The sequence below is a fragment of the Mesoplodon mirus genome (assembly GCF_964341445.2).
Source record: "Mesoplodon mirus genome assembly, chromosome: 14".
Classification (NCBI taxonomy): domain Eukaryota; kingdom Metazoa; phylum Chordata; class Mammalia; order Artiodactyla; family Ziphiidae; genus Mesoplodon; species Mesoplodon mirus.
This window is the reverse complement of record NC_138990.1, coordinates 7,742,122-7,764,052: the sequence shown is the minus strand read 5'-3', so window position 1 is coordinate 7,764,052 and position 21,931 is coordinate 7,742,122.

Here is a 21,931-nt window from a genome sequence, read left to right as displayed (position 1 = left end):
CAATTACCCTGTCCAAATACTGAAATATATAACAGGATAAAATAATTGAGAAAATAAGTTACAAGAAAAAAATTTAAAACACAACACATAAATTACACCTCAGCTTTGGATAAATTAGTACTGGTGAAAAATTGCAAGATGTGTCTGAAAATAGTGATCACTTGACAGTGCTTGAAGAAGGGATGAATGGGGCTGTATATATTGGTTTTTAAGAATTTTAAAAATAAATTTAAAAATACTTATGGAACGTAGGAAACAGTTGAAAATAGCTGACCAGGAAAATTTGACTCATCTGATGATACTCCAGTCATTTTTGGTTAGAGCAACTGCTTAGAGAAAAGTAAAGGATTGTGAATGTGAGATAATTAGTAAGATGTATGGAAGCTCTTCTTTTATGTGGAAGATATATAACTTGGCTTCTGTTTGAGGACTTTGAAATAGGAGGGAGGCTATCCCTGAAGATGAACCCCTGCCCCCATATGCACTTGTACTGAAGACTGATGATATACTATGGAAATCTATGGCAGAACCAGAACAGTTTAGCCAATTAGCCCACTTTAAAGGGCTAACTTCCAAGCTCCCTCACTCTTATCACTCAAAGAACAGGGATGACCTGAAATAACATCCACAGGGAAATTTTTCCACCTTCACAGCCATGATATCTGATGATCTCAGCGCTGCTCTGCTAGCTCTCCATGTGACTAGCTCCTTCACACACTTCGTGTATCTGCTTAAATGTCATCCCTCCCCCTGAAAACATCACCTCCATTAACCACTCTTTCTCGTTTCCAGTTCCCTTCCCAAGCCCTGAGTCTGGGTAACAAAGATACTTAAACCATTTTATTTTTTTCGTGATCAGATATTATTTCAGTTTTTAGTCTTTGATTCCCCTTTAGAAAAAGGTGCCATGGGAGGAGAGATAGGGCTTGTTTAGCTTATTGCTATACCCCATTGCTTAAAAAAATCCATGATATAAGAATCTGATGAATGAATGAATCCGTTCTCCTGAAGAGACTGTGAATTCAAGGAAGTATTATAGAGGCCAGAACAAAACACTTACTTTTGATATACAGAAAATTATCTCTGAATATGATTAAATAAATTTGAAAATATATATTTCTTAATGACATTGTATTTCTTATTAAAAGCAAATGCTCCCCTCTAAACACTGGAAGAAAACAAACTTTTTGATAGGTAAGCTCACCATTGAAATTTATGCTCATTGCAATGAAATCAGTCCTTTATAGCATACAAAGATGAAAATAAACTTGGGACAATCACATCTATTCCAAACTGAAATCAGAATTATACAAACCATACTCAGGAGAATAAACTTTTATATGACAAAATTTTTCTGGACATGCTTGGAAACAGGATTTCACAAATCATCTACATTATTCTACCATATTTCAATGTTCTAAGTCAGATTTGATGTAAAGATAAACTCGATCTCAAGCATAACAAATACATAACAATTGGATCCCTGATATGGCAAATACAATTCAATAGTGTCACATGTAATAAATAATCAAATATATATATATAATATATATATATATATATATAATCAGATGAAGTAAATCAAATTATCTTATGCAATCTACAAGAACATCATCTTTAAATAGAATATTGACAAAGCAAAATAGTAACACAGCTCAAAAATATGTTACGTGCAAAATACTGGAAGTACATTAAGTCTGAGTCTGGTGAGAGAAGAACTAAAAATGTATTTACTGTAGGGTGAAAGAGAAAAAGTATTCATCTCATGTCACATCGATAATAGAACTGGGAGCAACAAAAGTTGCTTATTTGAAGATTCTAAAATAAAGAAGTAAATCCCCAAAGAGTTATTATAGAGTGTATGATTGGTGATGATGATCTTTCTTACCTTTTTTTAAAAATTTTTACACTTTCTTTGCAGTTGTTCAAGCAAAGACTAGAAATGCCTATGTTGTGCAAAGAATTAACACTAGTTTATGCCAAATTACATATGCCTTTTGCATACCTCCCTCCCCTAAGTGGGATCAATTAGCAATTGCATGATGATTCAGACATTTTTCAGACTGCCAACAATCTTTACCTTTGGGACCCAACAGTAGCTCTGAAAGTTCTGAATACTAGACTTTCCATATTTTTGTACTAAAATGCTATGTACAGAATGTGCCTAGATATTCTTGATCATGAATGCTATTATATTCACAGTCTTCTCTCAAGTGTAAGTCATTAGATGATCATGTGTGTACCTCTTCTTACCACCACTCTCCCACTACCTTCCTTAAACCACAAAGCAACCAAGATCAGCCACTTAAACCCAAGAAAGAAAATAGTCTGACCAGTGATCTATCTCAAAAAATTATGAGCCAATCTAAACACATTCCCTCCACAGAATTTTCCTCCTGTGAGTAGCAGCTCATAACAGTAATTATTACATTAATTCAACAAATACTTGTTGAGTGTATTCAGTATTCCAGAACTATATTGGTAAACAAAATTTTGTCTTTGAGCTCAAGGAATTTTTAATGTTAAGTATTTGAAAATTTAGAGGAAGGGTTTATAATTTTTAGACAAGATAGGGAAATATATGAGTAAAACAACTGAAACTGTAGTGAAAGCCGCCTCTTTGATTTCACCCTGTGTTGCATTGTTTATCCTATCATAGTCTATTGTGCCGTTGAGTTATTAGAAAGGGACTTTGTCTTTTACTTCTTTTTCATTATATTCATTGACCTCAGAGCGTTATTGGGAAGATGGCAGATGATCAAACAAAGTGTTGACTGAAAGAAAACTCACAACCTAGAAGTTGTGAGTTAAGTTTTATTGGGGGTCCTTACTGAGGTTATAGCCTGGGAGACAGCCTCTCAGATACTTCTGAGGAACTGCTCCAAAGAAGTAAGTGAGGAGCCGGGATATAAATGAGGTTTTTTTGCTAGGAAAAACATTTAAAAAATTAAAAAAACACATGTAGTTCAACATCAAAAGATTACTGCTAATCACAAAGAATAGGCATCTGAAGTTAATAATTGCAGTGCTTTTCTAAGTATTGGAAGATGCAAGAATATAAGTTTGTTCAAATTATTCCTTAGATATGCATTTTAACTATCTAGGGACAGTATCCAAAACACAGAATGTTTCCTGTTTTTCTCCATCTTAAAATTCCCTCAAGGTGTGTTGTCCATGGGTGACTACATGGATAATGGCCTGATCCTTGTAGAACTGGAGTGGTGGGCAGTATTCTTTGCTTAAGAAAGCATCAAACAAGTCTTCCCTCTCCTCCTTCGCATTTCTCCATGCCATGGTGTGCACTCATTCACCTTAGTCTGATCATCATATTAAGTCAGCTTTTTTAATGCTAAATAAAAATGAGATGAGAGAAACAAAATAATGGAAGTTAACATCATGATAATCACAGAGGTTTTCTCAAGTGCTTTTGCATAGTAAGTAAAAATCCAAATAGCAAAACAAAATGCCTGGGGCTCTCTGTGGTGCCCTGATATGTCTTGGAGGAACAACTTGGAAACTGGAAATTGAATTTTACTTTGTTATACAATGTGTTCTTTTATTTGATATTCTACAGAATGAGTAAATGTCAAGAATTTCTATTAAGCATACATCCTCCCTGTGGTTTCAGATTACACTCTGATATACCCCCAAGGATTAAATAGAGGCATAAAGGATAAGTGATGGGGATCCAGGACAAGAGAAAGGGGTGTGCAAGAGACTTCTGCAATTGATTTTATTTTCTGACTGCTTTGAATTATCTTTATCTCCTGCTGAGAGGTCAGATATTTTCCCTTTTGTTTCATTTTGCTTATTAGTGTGTGTTTTTTCAGTCCTGACTATGATTTGGGTCTAAAACTAAAATGTGATAAAGCCATTCTTGATATTTCATGGCCAAGCCTTGCATTCTGAAATAGGCAAATGGGTGGAGATTTGAATACAGAGGCTTCCAACAACAGCAAAGGCAGTGCACTTGCCTAGAATATTCCTTGTATCATCCCTATCTATTACTGTAAATCTAATTTCTAGCTGTTCTTCTTGTTCACAGAATTCCTCGAATTTTTCAAGCTCATTTCTGCACAAAAGGTTTTGTACTTGACATGCTCTCATTTCTGTTTGGTTCCCTTCCTATTGTTGCCCCTCACCCAACTTAACCATCCATTATGATGTAATAATTCCCCCAACCCTCCTGACTCTATCATTTCATACCTGAGATTATCTTGCTTATTTAGTAAATTCTTTGCTTCTTTGCTGCTGAATTGTCTATTTTCTCCTGTTTGATTGTAAGCTTCACAAAATGAGAAACTTTTCTAAATGTTCATTATGGTATCCACAGAATTTAGAATACTACGTGGCTGAGACTTAATAGTGATACAATGAAATATATATGTTTGAAGAATTAATTAATTAGCTAATTACTTAATTTAAACATAAAATGTAAAACCTGTTTTCTTCACATCTAATAGTTTGAAAGAGTGAAAGTATACATTCAGAAAAATGAAAATAACAGATAGAAACACTGAGGCCAAGTTCAAGAAACTTGTGAAGATATATGTGTATAATCATATAAGGATTGCTCTTAATAACTTATTTTTTTTAATTTCACTTACTCATTTGTTTTCCATGTTAGTGCACTTGAAGAAATCATGCATTATAGATATCACTGGGATTTAAGATTACTTGTAAGGAAATAACCACAAAAGAAAATAAATTAGGATAGCAGTTAAACTATGAGTATCATTGATTTATCAGTCCTACAGAATATAAAATGTGAACCAGACATCGTTTACTTCTAAGGTGGCTTCAGTTATTTTAATTAAATGCAGAGTTGAAGTAAATCATAAATCATTGGGTTAAAAATGAAGTCTCCCCTACATAATTAGAAATGTTACAGAATTGTGAAGATGTAAATTTTATACATGAGTTTCAGAAGAGTCAATATTCTGCTTTCTGAAGTTGAAAGCAGTACACTTTTTATTTCCACACATTAGAAATAAAAATACTGGCACTGCTTTTACAATGTCTTTGTGTCTCTGTAAAATTAGACTTACTGTATATGTAGGTGTTGTGAATCAAAACTCTCTCTACCTCTCTCTAAATCTCTCTCTCTCCCTCTCTACACATACTCGTGTATTATAAAAATAACATATTCTTTGTAATTCAAAAACTATAATAATTACAATATCCCAGGGAATACTGTTGTCTATTATTTGTGTTGAAGTCTTAGTGATAAAGCACTTAGACATTGCTTGATCATGAGTTCTCTGGAACATAGAGCCTGAGGCATGGATTAACTGCTATCATTTTTCTTTGGTGAAAGAAGTTAAGAGTCTAAGAATATGATGGTAAAAGGAAATCTAAGCAAATATATAATTGGAATTGGAATTGATGCAATGCATTACTATGCAAACAGCTTCACAAAACGATGTGAGACAGAGCATGTTGCTCAGGTCTGTATACTTTGCTCATTCTACTACTTCAAGAACATTACAAAGACAAAATTAGACATATCACAGGAGAGCAGGCAAAGATAATGTTTCTGTTTGGCTCTCTTCTATTTCTTGCTGGTAAAATTTCAGCCCATGAGGAGAAACATTCCCATATTTCTGGTTTGCAGAATCAGCTCCTTTGAGACCACTGAGGAAGCCAGAACCTATGTATGAAGGTATGCAGACTGCTTTATGCATGGAATTGGAGGAGTGATGTAGTATGGTACACCTTCCCAAGAGAAAGAAAGTAGGAGGAAGCCAAGAAAATCTGAGAAAGCACACAAAATTATGTTCCAACAAAGCAACTGAAGTCAAATAAGTATGGGTTGAAATACCTATCCACTATTTTCTAACATTTTAACCAGGTGGAAGTTAAGCACTCTACACTATAGGGGCTATTGCTGTTATTGTTGTTGCTTTAATGTACAATTCTGTCTATATCTTAAAGTTGGTTTTAAAAAATATTTTGTGCACAGAATGAATATTAATGCATGCAGATTTAAAACAATTATTTAAGGTGTCAAAAGAAGTCCATTGTAGAAGGCAGATCGTGACAAAACAACCTAACCATATTACAAACGTTACGGACACACTGATTGGAAGAACAGGGTGCCAAAGCTGCTGACTTAACTTTCAAAATGATTGGAGCCTATAAGACTGAAGACAAAATAAACTTTGCATAATTGTAGTCTTGTTGATAATATTGTATGCCACAGGGGAACAGGTTAACAATTCTAATATTGCTATACATGTATATTGGAACTGAACAATTAATAAAATGACTAGAGGATGGTAGAAGCCAGTTTTCTCACTGTCAGAGTGATAAATTAGAGATAAGAAGGGGAGGAGACCAGAATGATTCAGGTGGTGCTATATTAGAGTTGAGGACATCAGTATGAACTCATGTTTAGCTTAATATAAATGAAAGTCAATTAATATAGAGATATTTATAGATATGTATATGTGCACAGGTTTATATATATTATATATGTATATATGCACCTTTCATCAACTGATAGGGCCTGGAAGTAATGCTATCACACTGGTAATAAGTACAACTAGCACTAGATTTTGGTTTATAATAACATTCACCAATAAAAAAGGAAACCAGAACTTCTTGGAGAAATGTGATTATAGAACTGGTCCAGGAAATATACAAAATGGGCCTGGAGAATCTTGCAGTACTAGAGGAAAGTGCTAAAAAACAACAAACAAAAAAACCCCAAACACTGTGATGGAATACATCAAAAGGACACAGAAGCCAACTGAAAGATCTCCCAAAGGCCAAAGCTTTATTTATATATCTTAGGCAATAATGTAAATAAAGTATCATTGGATTATAACTTATAATATAGACCCCCTTAAGTCCATATTGATATAAATTAAATAAATTATATAAAAAATAAATGAGAAAAAGATCAATTTCACATGCAGAAAATTCCCAAATAATATGTGTATTCTTCATTCTCATGGAGGGGGAACATAATTCCCCACTTCTTAAATGTAGGCTGGGACTTCTTTGTGACTTCTTTCCAAAGAGTACAATATGGAATAACAGGTGAAAAGTGGTGTAACTTTTCAATGGAGAAACCTCAACTAGTTGATTAAGATCAACATCAATAGAGATAAGTCATGTTTATACATGTACCCTTGATATGACACGTGATGAAAGTAGTATCAATCTCTGTGATCTTTCTTTAAGAACCCATAAGCCCAGTTGAATCATGAGAAAAACATATGGCAAATTCCAATTAAGGCGCATTCTACAACATACCTGAGCAATACTCCTCTAAAGTGTCAAAGTCATCAAAAACAAGGAAAGTCTGAGGAACTGCTCAGCCAAGAGGAGCCTAAGATGACATGACGACTAAATGTAATGGAATATCATAAATGGAATCCTGGAAAAGCAAATAAGACATTAGATTAAAAACTAAGGAAAGGTAAATAAAGTATGGACTTTAGTTAATGATAATGTTTCAGTGTTTGTCCATGGATTGTGACAAATGTACTGTACTACTAAAAGATATAAATGAGTGTATGCTAAGTGTGCAATAAATGGGGACTCCCTATACTAATATTGCAATTTTTCTATATATCCAAAAGTGGCCTAAAATGTTTAATAAAATGTGATTATACAAATTGTATAGAAACACTCCTAGAAAAGAATCTGCCTCATAGAAATTACTCAGTACATATTAACTGCAGTGTATATTTTTTTCTGTTATTTTAATAAATTTCTCCTTTTTTCTATATTATCTAAAAATCTCCCATCTTTTTCGCACACACACACACACACACACAACCTTTGTGATCCTTGCATCCTAAATATTCAATAAAACAATAGATAGACTTTGTTATATTGGACAGCAACTGAAATGCTAATCTTTCTTTCCAATAAGTACTTTTCTAGTCATGGTTACTTACGTTATATTCTGTTAGTTTTTTTTTTTTTTTTTTTCGGTATGCAGGCCTCTCACTGTTGTGGCCTCTCCCGTTGTGGAGCACAGGCTCTGGACGTGCAGGCTCAGTGGCCATGGCTCACGGGCCCAGCCACTCCTCAGCATGTGGGATCTTCCTGGGCCAGGGCATGACCTGTGTCCCCTGCATCGACAGGCGGACTCTCAACCACTGCACCACCAGGGAAGCCCTCTGTTAGATATTATCACACATAAGGAAGCAACAGACTTCCAAGGTCTATCATGTTGTACCAAATTATACCAGGTCCTTTAAAAAATTATGTAGCTTAAATCAGCTCTGTCCCCTCAGGAAGAAGTAAAAACCTAGTTCTGAGATTAACTCTTACCACTCTCTCCTTGCCTTTTCCAATCTTATGTCCCTTGCTTAAATTACACGTGGTTCTCTGATATATTTTCTCTTCATTCATGCCCACCTCCAATCCTGCTTCTTTCACTCTGTGGTCAAATAAATTAGGATTGGACCCAACACACTTTTTGAAAGATGATTTGTCCTTTTGTTCTGCATTTCTAACTGCAATATTTTAAAATGTACACCCTATATTTTATTTATCTTTCTGGAGCCACACCAGTGCAAACAACCCTAGATGACCTCCATAAAAGTGAAGTGTAGTTAGATAGAATGATCAATCTAAGGATTGGGAAAATTCATAATGGTCATATAATCCAACTGTCCGCTAGTTACTGCTTCCCTTTAAAATATGTTCCTGATATTATCACTCAGTATTGTTTAAATCATCCACTTTAGAGGTAGAAAATATATCACATCATTGAAAGGCATAGAAAAGGATTTAAGTAGGACTGGTATTTGATCTCCTTTGAATGTCTCATAGATTTCACCAGTGAAGACATGTTGTTGGCAGTTTTTTCATTACCAATTCAATCGCCTTATTTGGTATTAGTTTATTTTGGTTCTTCACTTCTTCTTGATTCAGTTTCTGTAGGTTGTATGTTTCTAGGAATTTATCCATTTTCAAAAAAATATAGAAGAGGGAATACATCTAAACTCAATTTATGTGACCAGCATCACTCTGATACCAAAACCAGATAAAAACACTACACGAAATGAAAACTGCAAGCCAATCTCCTTGATGAACGTAGATGAAAAAATCCTCAACAAAATACTAGAGAACCAAATTCAACAGCATATTAAAAGGGTTATACAACAGGATCAATTGGGATTTATTCCTGGGTTACAAGGATAGTTCAACACAAGTAAATAAATCAGTGTGATAAACCACATTAACAAAATAAAATGGGAAAAAAATTACATAATGATCTCAATAGTTTCAGAAAAAGCACTAGACAAAGTTCTATACTTATTCATTTTTAACATCCATAATGAAAAGAAAACAACTAACATCATAATCAATGCAGAAAAAATGAAAATAGTCCTGCTAAGATCCAGTACAAAGCAAAGATACTTACTTTCATCATTTCTATTCAACGTAGTACTGGAAGTCATAAGAAGAGCAATCAGACAATAAAGAGAAATTTAAAATGTCAAAGTTGGAAAGAATGAAAATTATCTCTATTTGTAGAAGATATGATCACATATGCAGTAAACACTAAAGACTCAACAAAAATCTGTTAAAAATAATGAATAAATCAATAAAGTTATAAGGGCACAAAATTAATGTACAAAATTAGTCACATTTTTATACATAAACAACAAACTGTCCAAAAAGGAAATTACAAAAACATTTTGATTCACACTAGCAACAAAAACATAAAATACTCAGGAATAAATTTAAAGAGGTGAAAGACTTATACATTATACTTTAAGATTATAAAACATTGATGAAAGAAATTAAAGAAGACACAGATAAATGAAAAGACATCTGTGTTCATGGACTGGAAGAATTAATATAATCAAAATGTCCATACTACACAAAGTGATCTAGTGGTTCAATGCAATCCCTATCAAAATTTCAATGAAATTCTTTACACACACACACACACACACACAATTCTAAAATTCATATGGAACCATAAAATATCCAAAATAGACAAAGTAATCTTAAGCAAGACAAACAAAGCTAGAGGCATCACACTTCCTGATTTCAAACTATATTACAAAGCTACAATAATCAGAACATCATAGTATTGGCATAAATAATACATATAGATAAATGGAACAGAATAGAGAGCCCAGAAATATGTCCATGTATCTGTCGTTATGTGGTCTTCAATTTCAGTGGCAAAAACACACAAGGAGAAAGAATAGTCTCTCAAATAAATGGTGCTAGGCCACTGGATATATACATGCTGAAGAGAGTAACGGGACACTTATCTCACACCATATACAAAAATCTGATCACAATGGATAAAAGACTTAAATTTAAGACCCAAAACCATAAAACTACTAGAAGAAAACATAGAAGCACAACTTCTAATATTGGTCTGGACAAAGATTTTTTGTGTATGACACCAAAAGAACAGGCAAAAAAGGCACAAATATACAAATGTGATTGCATCAGACAAAAATGTTTCCTCTCAGCAAACTATCAAAAAAATGAAAAGGCAACCTATGAATAGGAGAAAATATTTATAAATCATATATGTTAAGAGGTCAATATCCGAAATATATAAAGAACTCAAAACAAATCAATGGCAAAAAACCAAATAGTTTGATTTTTTAAATGGCCTAAGGACCTGAATAGACAATTTTTTTTAAGACAAACCCATGAACAACAGAAATATGAAAATTTCTCAACATCACTAATCATCAGGGAAATGCAAATTAAAAACACTAGATATCATCACACACCTTTTGGAATGACTATTATCAAAAAGGGAAAAGATAACATGTGTTGACAAGGAAGTGGAGAAAAGGGAATTCTTGTACATTGTTGGTAGTAGGGCTATTATGGAAAACAATATGGAGATTTCTCAAAAAATTAAAAATAGGACTACCATATGATCCAGCAGTCCCAATTCTAAGTATAAATCCAAAAGTACTTAAATCAGGATCCCAGAGATATCTGCACTCCCAGGTACCTTGCAAGAATATGCACAATTGCCAAGATATGGAAACAACATACATGACTGGACTGTCAACAAATGAGTGGATGAAGATAATGTGGCACATATATATATATATATATATATATATATATATATATATATATATATATAATTCAATATTATTCATTAAATCGAAGGAAATCTGGTTATTCACAATAACAGGGATGCACCTGAAGTGCATTATGTTAAGATAAATAAGCTTGACACAAACAAAAAATACTGTATTATCTCACTTATATGTGAAATCTAAAACAGACACAATTATAAAAACAGTAAGTAGAAGATGGTTGCCAGGGGCTAGAGAGGGAGAGAGGAGGATAAGGTGATGTTCATCAAAGACTATAACTTTTCAGTTATGCAAGATAAATAAGTTCTGGAGATCTAATGTATTGTTTAGTAATTGTAGTTAATAGTACTGTATTGCAGAGTTGAAATTCTCTGAGAGTTGACCTTAACTGTTCTCACTACATAAAAAAATCATAACTATGTAAGTGAAGTATATGTTAACTAGCTTGATTGTGGCAATTATTTCACTATATCTATCTATCTATCTATCTATCTATATATATATATATATTCACTATATATATATCGATATATATATATCAAAATGTCATCTTGCACACCTTAAATATATATGACTTTTATTTATCAATTTTACCTCAATAAACTGGGAAGATATCCTAAAATACTAAACACATAACATGTGGAATTAAAGAGAAAAAAAAAAGTGGGGTGGGGCATATAGGAAAGGTTTGTAGCTTTTACCAGTATGTTACTGCTGTAAACTATGCAATAACATTATTGAATTCTCTACCAAATACTTATGTTCTTTATATATAATGGAAAAAATCAGCAGGGCAGTAGAAAGAGGAAAAATAGGAACAAATAAAACATACAAGATTATATTATATCTCTTGGTGAAAAAAATGGGTCAGAAAATACAAAAGCAGGAAGAAAATCAGAAACATATATATGGTATGTGTCAGATAAATGATAAGTAATTTCAAATATTACTTTTTAAAGAAGAGAGTTAATAAGATGGAACACTAATAGTTATAAAAATAGAGCATTAAGTTCCTGCCGAATATATCTACCATGTGTTATATTACCACAGGATCCTCTGTTAATTTTATAAAATCTGCCACAGCCAATGAGACATTGCCATCTTATGTGGGTGTGTTGATTGTTTCCGAATAGGATGAGAAAAGAGTGGGTGCAATTGTTTCACTTAGAGTATTTTCTAAATTCAATATCTTTTCAACAAGTTAGTAAGCAATCTAATACATAAAATGATCATGAACTAGGGACTGTGAATTTCCTTAAAAATGAAAATAAAAATAACAGCAGCAATAGCAACAAGGTAAAAAATAACAACAATCACCATAAGTAATATCTCAATGTAAATATGTTTCTTAAAAGCTGTTTTTATAATTATATCATATGTTCTTGGTATGTCATTAACATATTGCTGTATAGGGAAAAAAATATTGTGAGAATAGTATCATTCAACAAGGGTATGTCAGTTACTCAGTTACAATGATGTTGAACCAGGGCCTTCTGATCAAATCCACTCATGTCTTTGATCTCACTTCTTACTACTCTCCCCTGGCTTATACCTACTTTTTTTTTAATCTTCATCGCTCTTTATTTATTTATTGTCAAAATAATTAAAAATGTTTAATGAGTTTACAAGATAATTATCTTTTTTTTTTTTTTACAATTTTCTTGGAGTATAATTGCTTCACACTGGTGTGTTAGTTTCTGCTTTATAACAAGGTGAATCACTTATACATATACATCTGTTCCCATATCCCTTCCCTCTTGCATCTCCCTCCCTCCCTCCCACCCACCCTATCCCACCACTCCAGGCAGTCACAAAGCACCGATCTGATCTCCCTGTGCTATGCGGCTGCTTCCAACTAGCTATCTACCTTACGTTTGATAGTGTATATATGTCCATGTCTCTCTCTCGCTTTGTCACAGCTTACCCTTCTCCCTCCCCATATCCTCAACTCCACTCTCTAGTAGGTCTGTGTCTTTATTCCTGTTTTACCCCTAGGTTCTTCATGAAATTTTTTTTCTTAAATTCCATATATATGTGTTAGCATACGGTATTTGTCTTTCTCTTTCTGACTTACTTCACTCTGTATGACAGACTCTAGGTCTATCCACCTCATTACAAATAGCTCAATTTCGTTTCTTTTTATGGATGAATAATATTCCATTGTATATATGTGCCACATCTTCTTTATCCATTCATCCGATGATGGACATTTAGGTTGTTTCCATCTCCAGGCTATTGTAAATAGAGCTGCAATGAACATTTTGGTACATGACTCTTTTTGAATTATGTTTTTCTCAAGGTATATGCCTAGTAGTGGGATTGCTGGGTCATGATTGTACTATTTGTAGTTTTTTAAGGAACCTCCATACTGTTCTCCATAGTGGCTGTACCAATTTACATTCCCACCAGCAGTGCAAGAGTGTTCCTTTTTCTCCACACCCTCTCCAGCATTTATTGTTTCTAGATTTTTTGATGATGGCCATTCTGACTGGTGTGAGATGATATCTCATTGTAGTTTGATTTGCATTTCTCTAATGATTAATGATGTTGAGCATTGTTTCGTGTGTTTGTTGGCAGTCTGTATATCTTCTGTGGAGAAATGTCTATTTAGGTCTTCTGCCCATTTTTGTACTGGGTTCTTTGCTTTTTTGTAATTGATCTGCATGAGCTGCTTATACATTTTGAAGATTAATCCTTTGTCTGTTGCTTCAGTTGCAAATAGTTTCTCCCATTCTGAGGGTTGTCTTTTGGTCTTGTTTATGGTTTCCTTTAATGTGCAAAAGCTTTGAAGTTTCATTAGGTCCCATTTATTTATTTTTGTTTTTATTTCCATTTCTCTAGGAGGTGGGTCAAAAAGGATCTTGCTGTGATTTATGTCATAGAGTGTTCTGCCTATGTTTTCCTCTAAGAGTTTGATAGTTTCTGGCTTTACATTTAGGTATTTAATCCATTTTGAGCTTATTTTTGTGTATGGTGTTAGGGAGTGATCTAATCTCATACTTTTACATGTGCCTGTCCAGTTTTCTCAGCACCACGTATTAAAGAGGCTGTCCTTTCTCTACTGTACATTCCTGCCTCCTTTATCAAAGATAAGGTGACCATATGTGCGTGGGTTTAACTCTGGGCTTTCTATCCTTTTCCATTGATCTAACTTTCTGTTTTTGTGCCAGTACCACACTGTCTAGATTACTGTAGCTTTGTAGTATAGTCTGATGTCAGGAAGCCTGACTCCTCCAACTCCGTTTTTCTTTCTCAAGATTGCTCTGGCCATTCGAGGTCTTTTGTGTTTCTCTACAAATTATGAAATGTTTTGTTCTAGTTCTGTGAAAAATGCCAGCGGTAGTTTGACAGGGGTTGCATTGAATCTGTAGATTGCTTTGGGTAGTGGAGTCATTTTCACAATGTTGATTCTTCCAATCCAAGAACATGGTATATCTCTCCATCTATTTGTATCATCTTTTTAATTTCTTTCATTAGTGTCATAATTTTCTGCATACACATCTCTTGTCTCCTTAGGTAGGTTTATTCCTAGATATTTTATTCTTTTTGTTGCAATGGTAAATGGGAGTGTTTTCTTCATTTCACTTTCAGATTTTTCATCATTAGTGTATAGGAATGCAAGAGATTTCTGTACATTAATTTTGTATCCTGCTACTTTACCTAATTCATTGATTAGCTCTAGTAGTTTTCTGGTAGTATTTTTAGGATTCTCTATGTATAGTATCGTGTCATCTGCAAACAGTGACAGCTTTACTTCTTCTTTTCTGATTTGGATTCCTTTTATTTCCTTTTCTTCTCTGATTGCTGTGGCTAAAACTTCCATAAACTATGTTGAATAAGAGTGGTGAGAGTAGGCAACCTTGTGTTGTTCCTGATCTTAGTGGAAATGGTTTCAGTTTTTCACCATTGAGGATGATGTTGGCTGTGGGTTTGTCATATATGGCTGTTATTATGTTGAGAAAAGTTCCCTCTATGCCTACTTTCTGCAGGGTTTTTTATCATAAATGTGTGTTGAATATTGTTGAAAGCTCTCTCGACATCTATTGAGATTATCATAAAGTTTTTATACTTCAATTTGTTAATATGGTGTATCACTTTGATTATTTTGCATATATTGTAGAATTCCTGCATTCCTGGAATAAACCCCACTTGATCATGTTGTATGATCCTTTAATGTGCTTTTGGATTTTGTTTGCTAGTATTTTGTTGAGGATTTTTGCATCTATGTTCATCGGTGATATTGGCCTGTAGTTTTCTTTCTTTGTGACATACTTGTCTGGTTTTGGTATCAAAGTGATGGTGGCCTTATAGAATGAGTTTGGGAGTGTTCCTCCCTCTGCTATATTTTGGAAGATTTTGAGAAGGATAGGTGTTAGCTCTTCTCTAAGTGTTTGATAGAATTAGGCTGTGAAGCCAGCTGGTCCTTGGCTTTTGTTTGTTGGAAGATTTTTAATCACAGTTTCAATTCCAGTGCTTGTGATTGGTCTGTTCAAGTTTTCTATTTTTCCTGATTCAGTCTTGGCAGGTTGTGCATTTCTAAGAATTTGTCCATTTCTTCCAGGTTGTCTATTTGAAAGGCATACAGTTGCTTGTAGTAATCTCTCATGATCGTTTGTATTTCTGCAGTATCAGTTGTTACTTCTCCATTTTCATTTCTAACTCTATTTATTTGAGTCTTCTCCCTTTTCTTCTTGATGAGCGTGGCTAATGGTTTATCAATTTTGTTCATCTTCTTAAAGAACCATCTTTTAGTTTTATTGATCTTTGCTATTGTTTCCTTCATTGCTTTTTCATTCATTTCTGATCTGATTTTTATGATTTTTTCCTTCTTCTAACTTTGGGGGTTTTTTTGTTCTTCTTTCTCTAATTGCTTTAGGTGCAAGGTCAGATTGTTTATTCGAGATGTTTCCTGTTTCCTAAGGTGGGATTGTATTGCTATAAACTTCCTTCTTAGAACTGCTTTTGCTGAATCCATAGGTTTTGGGTCATCGTGTCTCCATTGTCATTTGTTTCTAGATATTTTTTGATTTCCTCTTTGATTTCTTCAGTGATCACTTCGTTATTAAGTGGTGTATTGTTTAAACTCCATGTGTTTGTATTTTTTACAGATCTTTTCCTGTAATTGTTATCTAGTCTCATAGCATTGTGGTCAGAAAAGATACTTGATACACTCTCAATTTTCTTAAATTTATGAAGGCTTGACTTGTGACCCAAGATATGATCTATCCTATAGAATGTTCCATGAACACTTGAGAAAATTGTGTATTCTGTTGTTTTTGGATGGAATGTCCTGTACATATCAATTAAGTCCATCTTGTTTAATGTATCATTTAAAGCTTGTATTTCCTTATTTATTTTCATTTTGGATGATCTTTCAGTTGGAGAAAGTAGGGTGTTAAAGTCCCCTAGTATGAATGTGTTACTGTCAATTTCTCCTTATATGGCTGTTAGTATTTGCCTTATATATTGAGTTTCTCCTATGTTGGGTGAATAAATATTTTCAATTTTTATATCTTCTTCTTGGAATGATCCCATGGTCATTATGTAGTGTCCTTATTTGTCTCTCCAGTAGTCTTTACTTTAAAGTCTATTTTGTCTGATATGAGAATTGCTACTCCAGCTTTCTTTTGGTTTCCATTTGCATGGAATATATTTTTCCATCCCCTTACTTTCAATCTGTATGTGTCTCTAGGTCTGAAGTGGGTCTCTTGTAGACAGCGTATATATGGGTCTTGTTTTTGTATCCATTTAGGCAATCTGTGTCTTTTGGTGGGAGCATTTAGTCCATTTACATTTAAGGTAATTATCGATATGTATGTTCCTATTCCCATTTTCTTAATTGTTTTGGGTTCGTCATTGTAGGTCTTTTCCTTCTGTTGTGTTTCTTGCCGAGAGAAGTTCCTTTATCATTTGTTGTAAAGCTGGTTTGGTGGTGCTGAACTCTCTCAGCTTTTGCTTGTCTGTAAAAGTTTTAATTTCTCCATCAAATCTGAATGAGATCTTTTCTTGGTAGGGTAATCTTGGTTGAAGGTTTTTGTCCTTCATCACCTTAAATATGTCCTGCCTGTCCCTTCTGGTTTGCAGAATTTCTGCTGAAATATCAGCTGTTAACCTTATGGGGATTCCCTTGTGTGTTATTTTTCCCTTGTTGCTTTCAATATGTTTTCTTTGTATTTAACTTTTGACAGTTTGACTAATATGTGTCTTGGCATATTTCTCCTTGGATTTATTCTGTATGGGACTCTCTGTGTCTCCTGGACTTGATTAACTATTTCCTTTCACATATTAGGGAAGTTTTCAACTATAATCTCTTCAAATATTTTCTCAGTCCCTTTCTTTTTCTCTTCTTCTTCTGGAACCCCAATAATTCAAATGTTGGTGCATTTAATGTTGTCCCAGATGTCTCTTAGACTGTCCTCAGTTCTTTTCTTTTTTTTTTTTCTGCTATGCTGTAGTTATTTCCACTATCTTATCTTCCATGTCACTTATCCATTCTTCTGCCTCAGTTATTCTGTTATTGATCCCATCTAGATTATTTTTAATTTCATTTATTGTGTTGCTTATCATTGCTTGTTTCATCTTTATTTCTTCTAGGTCCTTGTTCACTGTTTCTTGCATTTTGTGTATTCCATTTCCAAGATTTTGCATCATCTTTACTATCATTATTCTGAATTCTTTTTCAGGTAGACAGCCTATTTCCTCTTCATTTGTTAGGTCTGATGGGTTTTTATCTTGCTCCTTCACCTCCTGTGTGTTTTTCTGTCTTCTCATTTTGCTTATCTTACTGTGTTTGGGGTCTCCTTTTTGCAGGCTGCACGTTTGTAGTTCCCTTTGTTTTTGGTGTCTGTCCCCAGTGGCTAATGTTGGTTTAGTGGGTTGTGTCAAGTGCCTGGTGGAGGGGCCTAATACCTGTGTTCTGGTGGACGAGGCTGTATCTTTTGTTTCTGGTGAGCAGTTCCACATCTGGTGGTGTGTTTTGGGGTGTCTGTGGACTTATTATGATTTTAGGCAGCCTCTCTGCTAATGGGTGGGGTTGTGTTCCTGTCTTGCTAGTTGTTTGGCATAGGGTGTCCAGCACTGTCGCTTGCTCGTCGTTAAGTGAAGCTGGGTGCTTGTGTTGAGATGGAGATCTCTGGGAGATTTTCGCCATTTGATATTATGTGATGCTGGGAGGTGTCTTGTGAACCAGTGTCCTGAATTTGGCTCTCCCACCTCAGAGGCACAGCACTGATTCCTGGCTGGAGCGCCAAGAGCCTTTCATCCACATGGCTTTTGGTAGGTCTGTGGTCTTCTGCCAGCGTTCAGTAGGTGTTCTTTAGGAGTTGTTCCACTTGTAGATATATTTCTGGTGTATCTGTGGGGAGGAAGGTGATCTCCATGTCTTACTCTTCTGCCATCTTCCCCAGAAGTCTGTTTGTACTTTCTTGATCATCTTGGTGTCCTTTCTATTTCTCTATACATTCCAGAATTCCTCCCATCTTAGGGCTTTCAGACTTGAGGTTTTTTCTGACTAGGATGATCGTGTTCTTTACACCATTGATCACTCAGTCTCATCATTCAGTATTAAACAGAAGTTATGATTCCAGTGAGCCCTTTTCTGGAAACTGTATCTTGACTGCAAATGCCCCACTTTTAGCTAAACCTCTCCTCTTTCTGAATTTATTTTCTTTATAACATACATCACTATCTTACACATTATCTTATTATTTATTTTGTTGAATGCCTTTACTTTTAGGATGTAATATCTATCAAATTTTTTTCTTTAACATTTTTTTCATTACTATATCCCCAGCACATGTTTTCAATAAATAAGTTTTGAATGACCACTTAATTCTACTCTATAATTTTCCCCTAATGAATAAATACAGATATTATATATATATATATATATATATATATATATATATATATATGTATATATATATATATATTATAATTTCTCTAACAGCATTGTCAATTTTAGGGCCTTTAGTGAGTTTTTAAGATGCAGAGATATCTGAGCCAGCAGATGATGTTGTCTATATCTGTATGTTCATTTTCTTCTCCTTGCTAAGAGAAAGGGTGCTTGTCTGAAAAAAACATATATCATTTATACCTAAACAAGAATTGTGACAGAAAATTTTGTGAAAGAATATTGTCATACATAAATCAATAAATCCATCCAAAAGATAATGTGGAAAAAGAAATATAACTTTTATCAAAAGTCACAATACATATTTTTATAAAATGGAACATAATTTGAATCTGAAGTTTGCTGTATCTCAACATGTAATAACAACATAATGGTTGAAGGAAACACAAAGAAAAAATGCTTGTGATATTCATTTTATACTAAGCTCATTCTAAAATTGAGATTCCTAAATAAACTCAGGAAAACATTTAAAAAATTTAGATACTAAGCTGAAAGTCAAGATATTCAGAGTTTTCCATATATAACACTAACAGTCTAATAGAAATCCAACTGCAAATCTTGTTTGGTGAGCCTGTAACATTAGATGTAAAATTAATGTTAAATTTGTTGGCAATATAGGGATTTCCACAGAAAAGATTTTTTCTTGTGTATATCTAAAACATTGTGCCTGGCGTTTAAAGATTAATCCTCACCTGTATGCAGCCAACAAATCAGAATTTTGCCATTTATGTGCTTGTTTTAAAGCATTATGAAATGTTTCCACACAGCTGGGCAGATTGGAAATGGTTGCAATGACTAGAATCAGCATGTTATGTTCCAGTGACTTGGATTATAGAAACACAGGGAGACTTGGAAAGCTTTATGGGTAATCCAGGTTTTGCTGCTGACCTAATGTCAAAATGCACAACTCTTATCAAGCAGGTACTCTCCCACTTCATGTTCCATAGATTCAAGGCGAGCTTTACTTGAAAATTTGTATATTTTATACCAGAGATTGTGGCTGTGATTGATCCCCCCACCCTAGTTCTCTAATGTTCTTATGATCTGCGGCTTTCCACATCATAAATCAGTGGCACTCTTGAATAGACTTTCATATTTTAAATTAAGTCTTTTAGAAGTCAGCAGAATACCTTAGACAACATATTATATGTAGATAGTGAAGAAATTAATCTCAATTCAAACTACTTTAGCAGCAACATTTTTAAAAATATCAAGTATAACAACATTGTCAACCTGGCCTTGAGGTTTCCAGAGTCTATCATTACTCTCTTTAATTTTTCAAACTTATTATTGTGTATTGATCTCATTTTCTCAAATTTCTGATGAAATTTTGCATAGCCACAGACAGTTCTAAGCTTTGCTCGTTACAGAGGAAACAAAAGGATTCTGTCACACAGTATCTGCTTATCAGATATCAGAGAAAAACACTGACTGGTTTTTGCTGTATTGTGACAAGATTTTCAAGAGATTGTCTTTAGCAGTGCCACAGGAACCACATGGAGTCCAGCAGAGAAAGCGTTTTTCTGAAGGAAGGGACACTGGTGAAACAAACAAGACCAACAAATGTTAGCAGGACTTTCTTTCTTTCTTTCTTTCTTTCTTTCTTTCTTTCTTTCTTTCTTTCTTTCTTTATTTCTTGTTAATGTATGGTGGTAGAGCTTATCATCTTTAACTACAGAGGGAAACGCTTGGGACTCTGAAACAAGAAAATGTATGGTTCGTTCTTCTGGCCATGTTGGCTCAATGAAGAACTGCAATTGTTTCTTGATCATAATAAAGCAAGTAAGAAAAAACAGTCAGATGACACTTTGTTTGTTGCAGGGGGTTCAACATTCTGATATCTGTCAGTCTTTCTTACACATCCATTTCCATCTTCAAACCTTCAGGACTCTCTCTCTCTGTCACAGGAAGACCAGATGGCAGATCATGGAAAGACCAGGAGTGGAAATAAGCAATCTAGATAAGAGTATCATTCACTAAATATGCGCTGGCTGGGGCTGGGTTGGAGGTGGAGGTGTGATTAGGAATTGGTGGGGGAGCGTGAGCAACACAGTCCACTTACTCATGACTCTTACTCCAGTTAGAATCTTCAGATATAGAAGTAAAGGTCCTCAAAGATCTTGTGTATCAACTTCTTCATTATGGTCAAACGCAGGGCAGTTTTCATAGTGGAGAGAGGGAAAGATAAGGAGGCAGGGCTCAGAGATTCTTACAGACCAACTGTACACCTAAAAGGCAGTGATAATAGGAAATGCAAACTTTAGGCTTCTCCAAGCTCATTTACCTTATTGGTTGCCTTTTAGAAATTTAACTTAAATATATTTGAAAAAAATTACTAATGCAGAAAATATGGGACTCATATTGAGTTAGAGCTGACATATTGGGAAATTGTTTATGTTTCTTATTCTTCAGGCTTAATGTGTCTCATTTTTGGATTATTTATCATTTTGGCTTTGGTCTGCTGTCCACTTAATGTTTTTTGCTTATTCAGAACACAATGCATGCTAGTTCAAATCAACTCCTCTTCTTTGAACTCCATAGCACATTTTGAAGACAAGATCCCTAGGATATAGCCTTCTGCCATGTCTAGCCTCCTGAATCTGCCCTTTTACTCTATCTTAGTGATCCATTTCTGGCTCCTCATCTTCTAGTTTTAAGACTAGGATTGTCTCAATATTCAGCTCTCAATGTTGAATACGAGAAAATAAAGATTTATGTTTCTTAGGTTACCTCTCCATTAAAAAAATCTATATTTATGGACTATAATAAAGAATAAAAACAATTTATTCTCAATTATGTGCAGACATTTTCTGAGAGAACTCAGTGGGTAGAGAGAATTAACAATCTATTAATATCTCAATTAATTATATCTTTAAAAGGCGGAATTTTGGCTTGAATGTTATAAAATGCCTTTTGTTCTCATCTATTTTGAATGAATCTCTGTCCCCTGTGCATATAGGTGGGC